At 41.6% G+C, this 10,057-nt stretch overlaps 1 protein-coding gene across 4 annotated transcripts in view; it reads right to left on the reverse strand.

The window, feature by feature from the left end:
* The window catches only part of sema3b (sema domain, immunoglobulin domain (Ig), short basic domain, secreted, (semaphorin) 3B), an 80,928-nt gene that overhangs the window by 65,151 nt on the left and 5,720 nt on the right, over positions 1 to 10,057 (reverse strand). Inside the window, exons 2-3 of one of the 4 annotated variants that reach the window (XM_025059717.1) lie at positions 9,382 to 9,597; positions 8,965 to 9,098 (exon numbers count right to left, since the gene is read on the reverse strand). The exons of 2 other annotated variants lie outside the window; for them this stretch is intronic. The gene's annotated coding sequence lies outside the window, so the exon portion shown is untranslated. Of the gene's footprint in view, positions 1 to 184; positions 856 to 8,964; positions 9,099 to 9,381; positions 9,598 to 10,057 lie in introns of those variants that run through there. One more of the 4 variants, XM_017036191.2, reaches the window with a different exon arrangement.

The raw sequence follows: 10,057 nt of genomic DNA on the forward strand, positions 1-10,057 counted from the left end.
TATTCAAAAGAATTTAAAAAAAGAAAAAAGTCAAAAATGAACCTCAACAGACAGACAACTTCCTGAATCAGTTACTGATGAAACATCTACTGAGGAAATGTGCGGTCATGTAGATGAACGTATTGGCAAATTAAAAAAAATAACAATAATATCAGTTAAAACAAATACAATATAAAGCCCTCACCTCCATCAGCAGCAGGTTCCTCTGCCTGGTCCTGATTTCAGTCCTCAGTTCCTCACAGACACTCTTCCCATGGCAGGTGCCATCCTGCTCCAATAGTCCACAGGAAAAGCTCTTTTCTTCCTCACTCCTCTCCCACTCTCTCTGTCTTATCCTCCCTCTCTCACAGTCCCGCTGAGATTTGTATCACCACAGGAACACCAGCATGTGTGTTGGTAAGAATGTGTGTGTGTGAGCACACAACTCCAAAGGTCCCGGAATTCCTGAGTCCTGCGCTAGACGAGCAAGCGTGGCTCAGCTCCCTCTCTGTCGTTCCCTCTGCACTGCTTTTTCTTTTGCTCCTCTCGCTCCGGGCCGGGCAGAAAAGGAGGGGAGGACAGTGAGTGGTGGGTGGGACGGAAGACAGGAGCTGCTCTCAGCTGCCAACTCTTCTCTGCCTCTGCCCTCCTCACTCATCTCCTGTCTCTTTCATTTTGTCCTAACTTTTATTTTCTCTCCTTGGGATTATTTCCTAAGGCAAAATATTCACACACAGAGACTCACACTCACACACACACACACATAGACACACACACACCCTCCTCTGTCTTTCAACACCACTCCCTCTGCCACAGTCCAGAGGTAAAGTCACTCCCTCAGTCTGTCAACCAGCCTCAGTGTCCTGCTGCTGCTGTAATCATTCATCTGCTTTATTCTAGAAGATTAAGTTGTGCGTCTGTGCGTGTGTGTGTGCGCACGCATGTGTGTGTACAACACATTTCCTTGGGCCGACCAAAGCTGCGGTAAAAGCCGGGGAGACTGGGAACTTACTTCTGTTTGAAGTTCTTCTACAAAGTTCACACATTCTTTAAAGGTCAGCAGTAAATGTCACCACGAGTCGACTGTTCCAGGTCTAAAGAGTGGACCATGTTCCTCACTCTTTAATTTATGTAACAACAAAATCAACCCAGAATCAACACAGAATCATCAAGAACAAAGACCTTCCAGATTTTCTAGTTGATTTTTTTTCCTTCACTAAATAACACAGCTGGACTTGGTTGGACAGGATTTAACACAGAGAGTACAAGAAATCAACAACTTCACCTACGTCAGAATTTAATGCAGTGCAGGTCAAATGTCCTTAAAATATCTGAAAATAACCCTAAAAACAAATCACATTCCCGCAGAGTTTTTTTTCTTTGCACTTTTTTCTGCACTTGTGCAGCTCCTGTGACTGGCAGCTGTGACAGTTGATAGTCATAACATACATCAGTTCAATGTATTATTCCAAAACTGCACGAAACCACTTAGTATATTCTATCACTTGTTATACCGTTCAAAACCCCTTAACCAACAAGTGAAACATACAAAGGAATTTCAGAGCCGTGACCACATCAGTCATGCTACATGCAGGTCCACCACTAGGGGATACAAACGGACCCTCATTAAATTATGGAACAGGAAAGATCCGGGCACAGGGGTCCCATCTAAGACGATCCCGTCCCCGGCCCAGAGAAGACGCTCAGCAGCTCTGACTACATGCATTATTGAAGGGATGTTGGAAAGAGATCAGTCACACACACTAGATCAGATATCTGAACAGTGACAGTGACACATTAGCCATTTTATTCTTAGTAATTCACTGGTTGGATTATTTATAGAACGACTTAAAACTTTGAGATTGTTACTTAGGAAATAAAAACAGTGTCAAACATCAGTTAAAATTGATAAAACCCCTTGGACACAATTTTTCCATGACTGTTGATGAGTTAGCTACAAGTTAAAAAAACACACACACAGAAGTGGTGCTTCCTTATAGGTTAAAGTACACACTTCCTCATAGCCTGATGACCTTTGTTACCACGGTTACGATAATAAACACAGTCAGACTGTGAAAAGGTCGTGGATAAAAGAATAAACGTCGATTGTAGCAACACTGCTTTGCTGTGTTTTGACAAAAGTCTGTCTGATGTGGACGCTGCTGTTCTCTGTGTCATTGAACTGCCTTCATTGGTCTAAACTGTTTCCTCCATGAGGCTCCGCCCCCACACCCAGAGTGTCTTTATTTATTTTTAATTATTAGTTGTGTTGCAGCATTTGGTTTTTAATTTGGTAACAAACAAAAAAAATGGATCTTCTTACTGATCTTGAGGACTATTGTCATAGAACGTTACACTACATAGTGTTGGACCGAGTCAACAACCAGCAAACCTGCAGGAGCAGTCTTGAACTAAGGATCTTGCCAGGGACACATCAGGATGTAAACTAGTAAGAATGAACTGCTGGTCCACATGTTTGTCTCTGAGTCGATCTACTTACTGATCTTGAGGACTATTGTCATAGAACGTTACACTACATAGTGTTGGACCGAGTCAACAACCTTCTATTCTAAGATAAAAACTAAACAGGATGTTATGTGGGGCGGGACATCTGAGGTGAGAGCCAATCAAAGAAACGACAGTATGATGGTGTGTGACATAATTTGACCCAAACATTTCTGGAAGATCACATATGGTGGACTTGTTTTACTTACCTATTTTAGGAAAGCTACTTTAGAAAAGATCAGGAGAAATTTGAAACACTATCTGCAGACAGGATAAATAGAGCGGAAAACTTTTTGAAACATGAAAGGAGTACATGTTGCATTGCAGTCAACAATAATAAATTGAATATTTCATCAGCTTAAACTTAACAAAATTAAAACAGTCCAGTGACTAAGTTGGGCATAAGACTAACACTAGGTTCTAATGTGGTCAACATTGATGATATACTGGAGTACAAGGATACATCAGGATACATAATACAACAACCACAGCACATTCTTCATAACATACAGTTAATATGACACTAATTTATTGCGTTTATCCAGGACTGGGAGTGGGATATGGTGTCAGTGATGAGCTATGTTCATGTGAGCGAAACACACGAGAAAACACACACACACCATGCCGTCTGTCTGGCGTCTCACTGGCACCATTCAGTCAGCCTTCTCTAGAGGCTTCAGAGGCAGCCAATCACAATCATGGCCAGTCAGCAGCTTTCATTTTCTCACACACACACAGTCCTTGGAAACTGTGTCTGTGTGCAATAACACACCACATATAATCAAAGAGAATAAACACACAGCACTGAGAGACTGCAGTATCAACAGATGAGTCCTGTATCAGACGCTGTCGTCACTTCTCTCTCCAACAGTTTAACCTGCTTTACTGCCGCCTGAAGGTTACGATGTGGCGACTGTTACGGCGCCAGGCTCGGTGTAGCAGGTGGCCACTTAGTGTCCGGTTCATTTCTGCTGTTCGGTCTGCTGCTAACCAACGGCAGACCTCGACGATAAACTTTAATTTGCACTTCATATACTGTACACCTGCAGCCGGTGCAGCCAATAAAGTTAACGGCCACGGGTTCCTGCAGGTCATGTGCTGTAGAAGGAAGTTGTGGCTGAATTCTACCACAACATAATAAAACACTGTAGACGTGTAAAATGTCTGCATGGCACCAACAAGTTAACAGGATTGTCATGCAGCACTGGAAGGTTCTGAACAACTTCCTGTTCCTGTCCCGGTGGACTTATCTTGAAGGTGACTCTGAAAGCTGTAAAAAACCCTCTGTGCTGTGGTGTTTTTTTTATTTTGTAGTGCCTAGAAATCTTTGGATCACCTTTGGTTTTTATTTTGTACTGCCTAGAAATCTTTGGGGTTTATATTTTTTATTTATTTTTTTCAACTCCATATAAAACTTCCCAGAAGCCCCTGAAATTTCAGGAGCTCAAAAAAAGTTCAGATTTCACAAAAAGAAAATAAAGTGTAACGTTGTTGGCTGTTGGTCGTGTGACAAAATGACTATTTTAATTCAGAAATTAATTTTCATTTCCATCTTTATAAGGTCATGTTTGTGCTGTTGTTAAATTTAGGGATGACTGGATACAACTTTTTCATCATTCAGGGATGACTGGATACAACTTTTTCATTTCCGATACTACAACTTAGAAAATACACCAAATACTACCAATACCAACATCAATCCAATACCTTCGTTTCTCCTCCAGTGTGCAGCAGGACACTGAGGTTTGATTCTAAAATTTTGACCAACATTGAAATGATACGGATAACGAGGATCAGATTAAACTGCTTTGTTTATGTGTTATGGTGTTGACAACCAGTGGGAAACCGTCCATCTTCTGAAAGAGAATCAATAGAAGAGCATTCCTTCCAAGCTGCAGTCCTCTTCCTTATTTTGGTGGGTGTGGTTTTTGATCTCCCCCAGCCTCACCTCTCTGCCTCCCTGTCTTTATCTCTCTCTCTCTCTCTCATAATTTCAATTGTTTTTAATTTTCATTCATTTCTTCCATTTGAGGAGAACAAACCACGCCCTGATGTCACACTCCACATCTCAGCCTGGAGCACACACTTTCTACTACAACAATAAAAACACACCCTCACACACACACGAGCTGCTCTCTCCACACTGCAGTGCCCAGCGCCTGATCTCCGCCCTCCAGTGGCCGCTGGGACTCACATCATTTGTTTTTGCCTTTGCCTTTTGAAATTTTGTGGCTTATCATTTATTTATTAGGTATCGATTTATTGCTCCTCTGACACACACCAGAGCACTGCCAACCACGCACACACGACCTACACACACCAGCTACTCCCTCACACACTCATTCGTGCAGCAATGGGAAGCATGTGCAGAGCAAAGCAAATTCTCTCCTCCCATTGTGTTGATCTGCAGCAAACACACACACACACACACAGATATAAACTTGTTGTGCTGCCGGGGTCTTCCATCACTATTAACCTTTATTTGGAGAAGCTCTTTTTTTTGCCTCCCCCGTAAGTCCCTCCCCCTTTGATTCTGCACCTCAGATCCCAGACTTCTTTACTCCAAGTCTTCATCCTTCTTTTGTCTTTTTTTCCCTCTTCATCCCTTGATCTTAAACCATCGGTGTATTGACTTACCCCCGCTGCCCCACCGGTTTGCCCCCCATCCACTTCCTCCTACACTTGTCCAAATCCCTTCCTCACCCCTTGGTCCCACTGTGTCTCATGGTCCTTCATGTCATTAAACTTGACTTTTCCTTTATTTGCATCTACACAATTCCTTTTGCACTTTTCCATTTTTCTATTTTTTTCTAACTAAATATCCTTCACTTGGCTTCACCCTTCCTCCCTCTTCTTCTCCCACACCCCATCCGTCCCTCCCTCTTGCCTCCACCCAGGCCCTCTCCCACCTCTACACTTCCGTCTCTTTTCTGTGTTTGTTCAAGGCCTCTTTTAATGAAGCCCGTCTCCTCCCAGGTCTCAACAGGCTATTGTCAATGCTAACGTCTGGCCTCTGACACGCACGTGCACGCTCAAACGTGCACACACTATTGCACACAGGGCAAGATGCACACTTTTAAACCATATTAATGTGCACACGGGTCTGTATGCAAAGGTCTGAGCCTCTCTGGTCCTTTGTCCCATGGAGAGAATCGCTCAGTTTACCCTTTACACTTCCTCACCACGGTCACAAAGAAAGAGAAGGAAGGGGAGGCAGAGGGAAGGGGAGAGGGAGAAATGTATGTATAATCATGATTAGTCAATTAATCTGCAGCAACCCTGTGATTAATCGGACGAAAAAGCTCTACTTTAAATAGGAGCAGCAGCATTCTGTATCAAAAGGTTGATTTTTTTAAGGGAGAAAATTGCCATTGTCAAAGTATGTGCTGCATCTGTAGACTGTATGAACGGCGACCATCGATGCTAATGTTGTAATGTTAGCATTCATTAGAGCTAAACAGCGTAACGTTGTTGTAACAAAGACTACCACTTTTTCTTTTCAGTTGGTCTGTGAACCTCTGCTCACACACTTCAAAGACCAGCAGAGACACACACTATTACTGCTCTCTGCAGCTTCAGCCCATCCTAACTGTAGAATCCAGTTTTACACAGACACAGGCTGCTGCCCAGGCTGGGCATTGACCAGGGAGGGGTGCAGGCAGGAGCCCGGGCTTCATTAATCATTTATTTCCATGAGCAGGAGAAGAGCCGATAGAATCTGCTGCTAAAACACTCCTACAGCTTTCAGCTGGCACAGACCCAGAAACTGCTGCAGCTTTTATAGAGACCAATAAGAAACACAAAGTGGTTATTTAACAAACAAACAAAAAAATATATATCAGTTTTTTTTAACAACATAAGAAATATAAACCACAAAATGTAGCCATTAAAAAACCATGGTCCAAACCATAAAACAGATGAGATTTAGTTCGGACAGAAATCTGACCCTGTTGGAAAAAGAGTCCAGAGGAAAGAATCCATTTTCTTCCATGGCTATGCTATAATTATACAAAATGATTCAACACGTCATCACTGGATGAGAAACACTCCCTGACCAGGGTTTCTAGAAGATTCTTTCAAGCAGCGGATACCATCGAACCCCCCAACCCCTGACCCCCTTCCACTCCCCCGGCCCAGTAAATATGGTTTAATAGATGTGAGTGCCTGCATGTGTGTTTAACCTCAGCAGTTGAAGTGAATCTTCTCCTGACAGCTCTGTATTTTTTACCTTATTAATGAAGATGAAAAATAGATGGGAGTGAAGCTGAAAACCCCTCCCTGGGTTTTTACGTCTCAGTTAAAAGCAAAGTGAAATTTACATTCCCAGTTTAAAAACACGTCTTTTTTTACAACATACCATACAGAGTTCAAGTGCATTAGTCCTTAGAAGAAGAAAAAAACCATTGAAGAGTATATATAGCCAGCTACTATGAGGCTCAGGTCTGCAGCAGAGATTGAGTCAATTTGTCTTCAGTCTAGAAAGTTTTCAAAGTGTAGACTTGTGACTTGTGTTTCCACACCAAGTCAAAAACATCCAAGGTCTCACTTTAGCTTCTTTGGCAAAGGACGCACATTTTCAAGCAAATAGCCAAGCCAGACCGATCTCTATTGGACTGTAAATCTATACAGAAAATATGTCACGTCTACGTGTGCACGTGTGCGTTGGTGCACACACACTGAACAGGTGCAGCCAAAGCCATTGTAGGCAGTGAGAATACACCAGCAGTCAGTGGTGTGTGTTGGACTCATCAGAGTCTGCCAACACTGGACCTGAGCTCTTTTTACTGCTCTGGAGAGAACACAGCAGTGATGATTGAAAAACCACCCGACCCTGCTGCATGATGTTCCTGTCTGAGCTCGTGTGTGAGTGTGTGTGTGTGTGTGTGAGAGAGACACAAGAACAAGACTTGTGTATTTATATTGTACTTGCGCATTTGTTTGATACTGAGTAGATATGGTGGTGTTATTGTGTGTGTGTCAAGATAAAGGTTAAAATATATAAAGTTCCCCATGCAATCCTTTTCATTGAATGGTTGTGATGCCACTGTAAGGTTTGTGCTTAACGATGCAAAACAATTAAAGGTTAATTGTCTGGGAAGCCACACAATAAAAGAGCTACTCCAAGCCATCTTAATGCTATCACAGAAATACTGAAAAGGTTTTTAAAGATGTAGCTAAAGAGCTAAGTTTCTGCTAAACATTAGATTAAACCTTTTTTAGCATATTATCATATTGGCCCCAAAGAGTGGCCTCAAGAGATAAAAGTTAAATTAGTGAGTGTACATGAGTGTGTATCTGTTTTATACCAATTTAAATCTATAAGGTTAAAGCTGTCTGGTTCCTGTAACACGTGCTGCTGACTGAGGAACTGCACTCCTCTGTGGGAATTCTGGATCATCAACAACATTTTATCACTAAATACCACAAATATTCATGTTACACAACCAAAGTGTCCACTGCATAACAAAATCACCAGGTATTCAGAATCAGTATTTTGCAAAGGGTATCTGCAGGTTTTTAAACACTAATAAAGTAGAAAGCAAATTGATTTTTATGTTGGAAAAGGTTGATAAGTAAATACTGTAGTATTTTTATATATGTATAAATAAGTCTAAAAGATGATTCCATTCACAGAAGTATCCAAATTCATGGCAAAAAGAAACCGGTTAAACACACATCATAGATTAATTTGTTATTCTTACCCTACAAGAAACAATTATTCACATCTACATTAATTAAATATTATTTTTGAATATTTATCGCCAATATTATTTAATCCTTTAGATGTTTTTCTTTTTTCCTGGTACCTGCAGATCCCCAGTTTGCCACCAAAGTGAATTATGGGGAAAACCTTTTAAAGCAGTAGTTTCAAATGTTTCCATGTTCTAGATTTTTTCTAAAATCTGATGGGTTAACCTCTCTACCAGAATTCCTACCATGCATGTTCTGGATTTTTATTTGCCTGTACAGTATTTAGTATGTGTAAGTATTTTCTAAAACCTTTGCAGCAGTATGACTGGCTAATTATTTGAGTTGCATGGACACCAGTTAATCACTGAGGTTCCTCCTGAGACATTAGTGCAGTGTGTATGGCAGACACCAGTCCATTTACCAAGTGTTGATGTTGTTTTTAAATGTTGCTCTGTGACTGACAGGTGGCAGCGGGGAACCATGTGCCTTTATGGAGTGTGACTCTGAAGGCATGAGATTTGCAGTTTTTGGCCAAAGTCATATATGATGTGTACTACTCTGCTGTGTGAGACCAGTCCCTCTCCATCTGTCCTATATATATATATACACATATATGTGTACATATATACAGTACATGTATACATATACATAGATGGATAGATCGTTTTTTTAATCCAGCATCATTTCTTCCTGCCAAATGTCTTCCCAACCAGATTCCTAATAAAGTGTCAGCACTACACTTCACTACAAGACCCCGCCCAGACAAACAAACAAAGTGTCAGATCTTACCCTCACACATGCCAGCAGCAGCAGCCGTCTTTGACTTCACTATCAGTGTCCAAGCCTCCCTTCTAGAAACATCCGTAGGTTAACACGCTCGTCTGATAATGCTCCGCTCCCTCCATCACTCCTGACACACGGCCCTGCTAATTACATAAACTGCCTGATCAAACTGAGGAATCGCTTTCTTCACTGCGTGAACTTTGACCTTCTTCTGTCCTCAGCTCCTTTTACTTCCATTATTCACTCACGTCCACACATCAGCTCCACAGTGGATTCTTAACACTCCTCCTAATGTCAGAGTTTCCTTAAACTAACATTTTCATATTAAAATAAAACACTTAAACTAACATTTTCATATTAAAATATTGAGTGAATACTTCGACATGGCACGGTAACATGCGTGTTTGTCGTCTGTGCTCTGACCTGGCCTGGGTTTTTATCTGTTCGTTTTCTATCTCCTGTAGATTTGCATGTCTCCGTCCATCACAGGTCACCTCTCTGTCTCCCCTCACACTCCCACGCTCATCCATCTTTTCCTCTCCTTGTGTCCGCTGCTATCTGCCACCATTTGTCTTGGCATATCTACATCCATCCAACATCTTCACCCGTCCTTCACAACTGCAGCACAACAGCGACAACCTGTGAAAATGTTAACAGAGGAGGCCAGAGGTCAGTAAGACTGTTAGGTTGCCACAGCAAAACCGTTCTCCTGGTAGTGACCCAGGTTCAGTTCCAGTCTGTGGTCAGGCCATCCTCTCTCCTATACTACTGCTGTCCATATAGAGACCTATAATAACTGCACACCAAAAATATTATCAAAGTTATATATTATAACGTACTCTTCACTCAATAAAAAGCCTTATGCAGATTACTCAAAAGCCACAGCCACCTCTTGGGGGCGCTAAAGATGGTAAATAATTCTGATGCCTGGTAAGTGATGCTGAGTTTATACTGTTAACACTTATATTAAAAAATGAACTATTTTATTGTAATAAATTTGACCTTACTTTGACAAAAACCACATCCAAATTTTAAAGCCCTGACTTTTCCATACTTTCCTTCCTTCCATTTTACCGTACTCTCACTGTACTTTGCAGGA

The sequence above is a fragment of the Cynoglossus semilaevis genome, chromosome 10 (genome assembly GCF_000523025.1).
Source record: "Cynoglossus semilaevis isolate Cse_v1.0 chromosome 10, Cse_v1.0, whole genome shotgun sequence".
Classification (NCBI taxonomy): Eukaryota; Metazoa; Chordata; class Actinopteri; order Pleuronectiformes; family Cynoglossidae; genus Cynoglossus; species Cynoglossus semilaevis.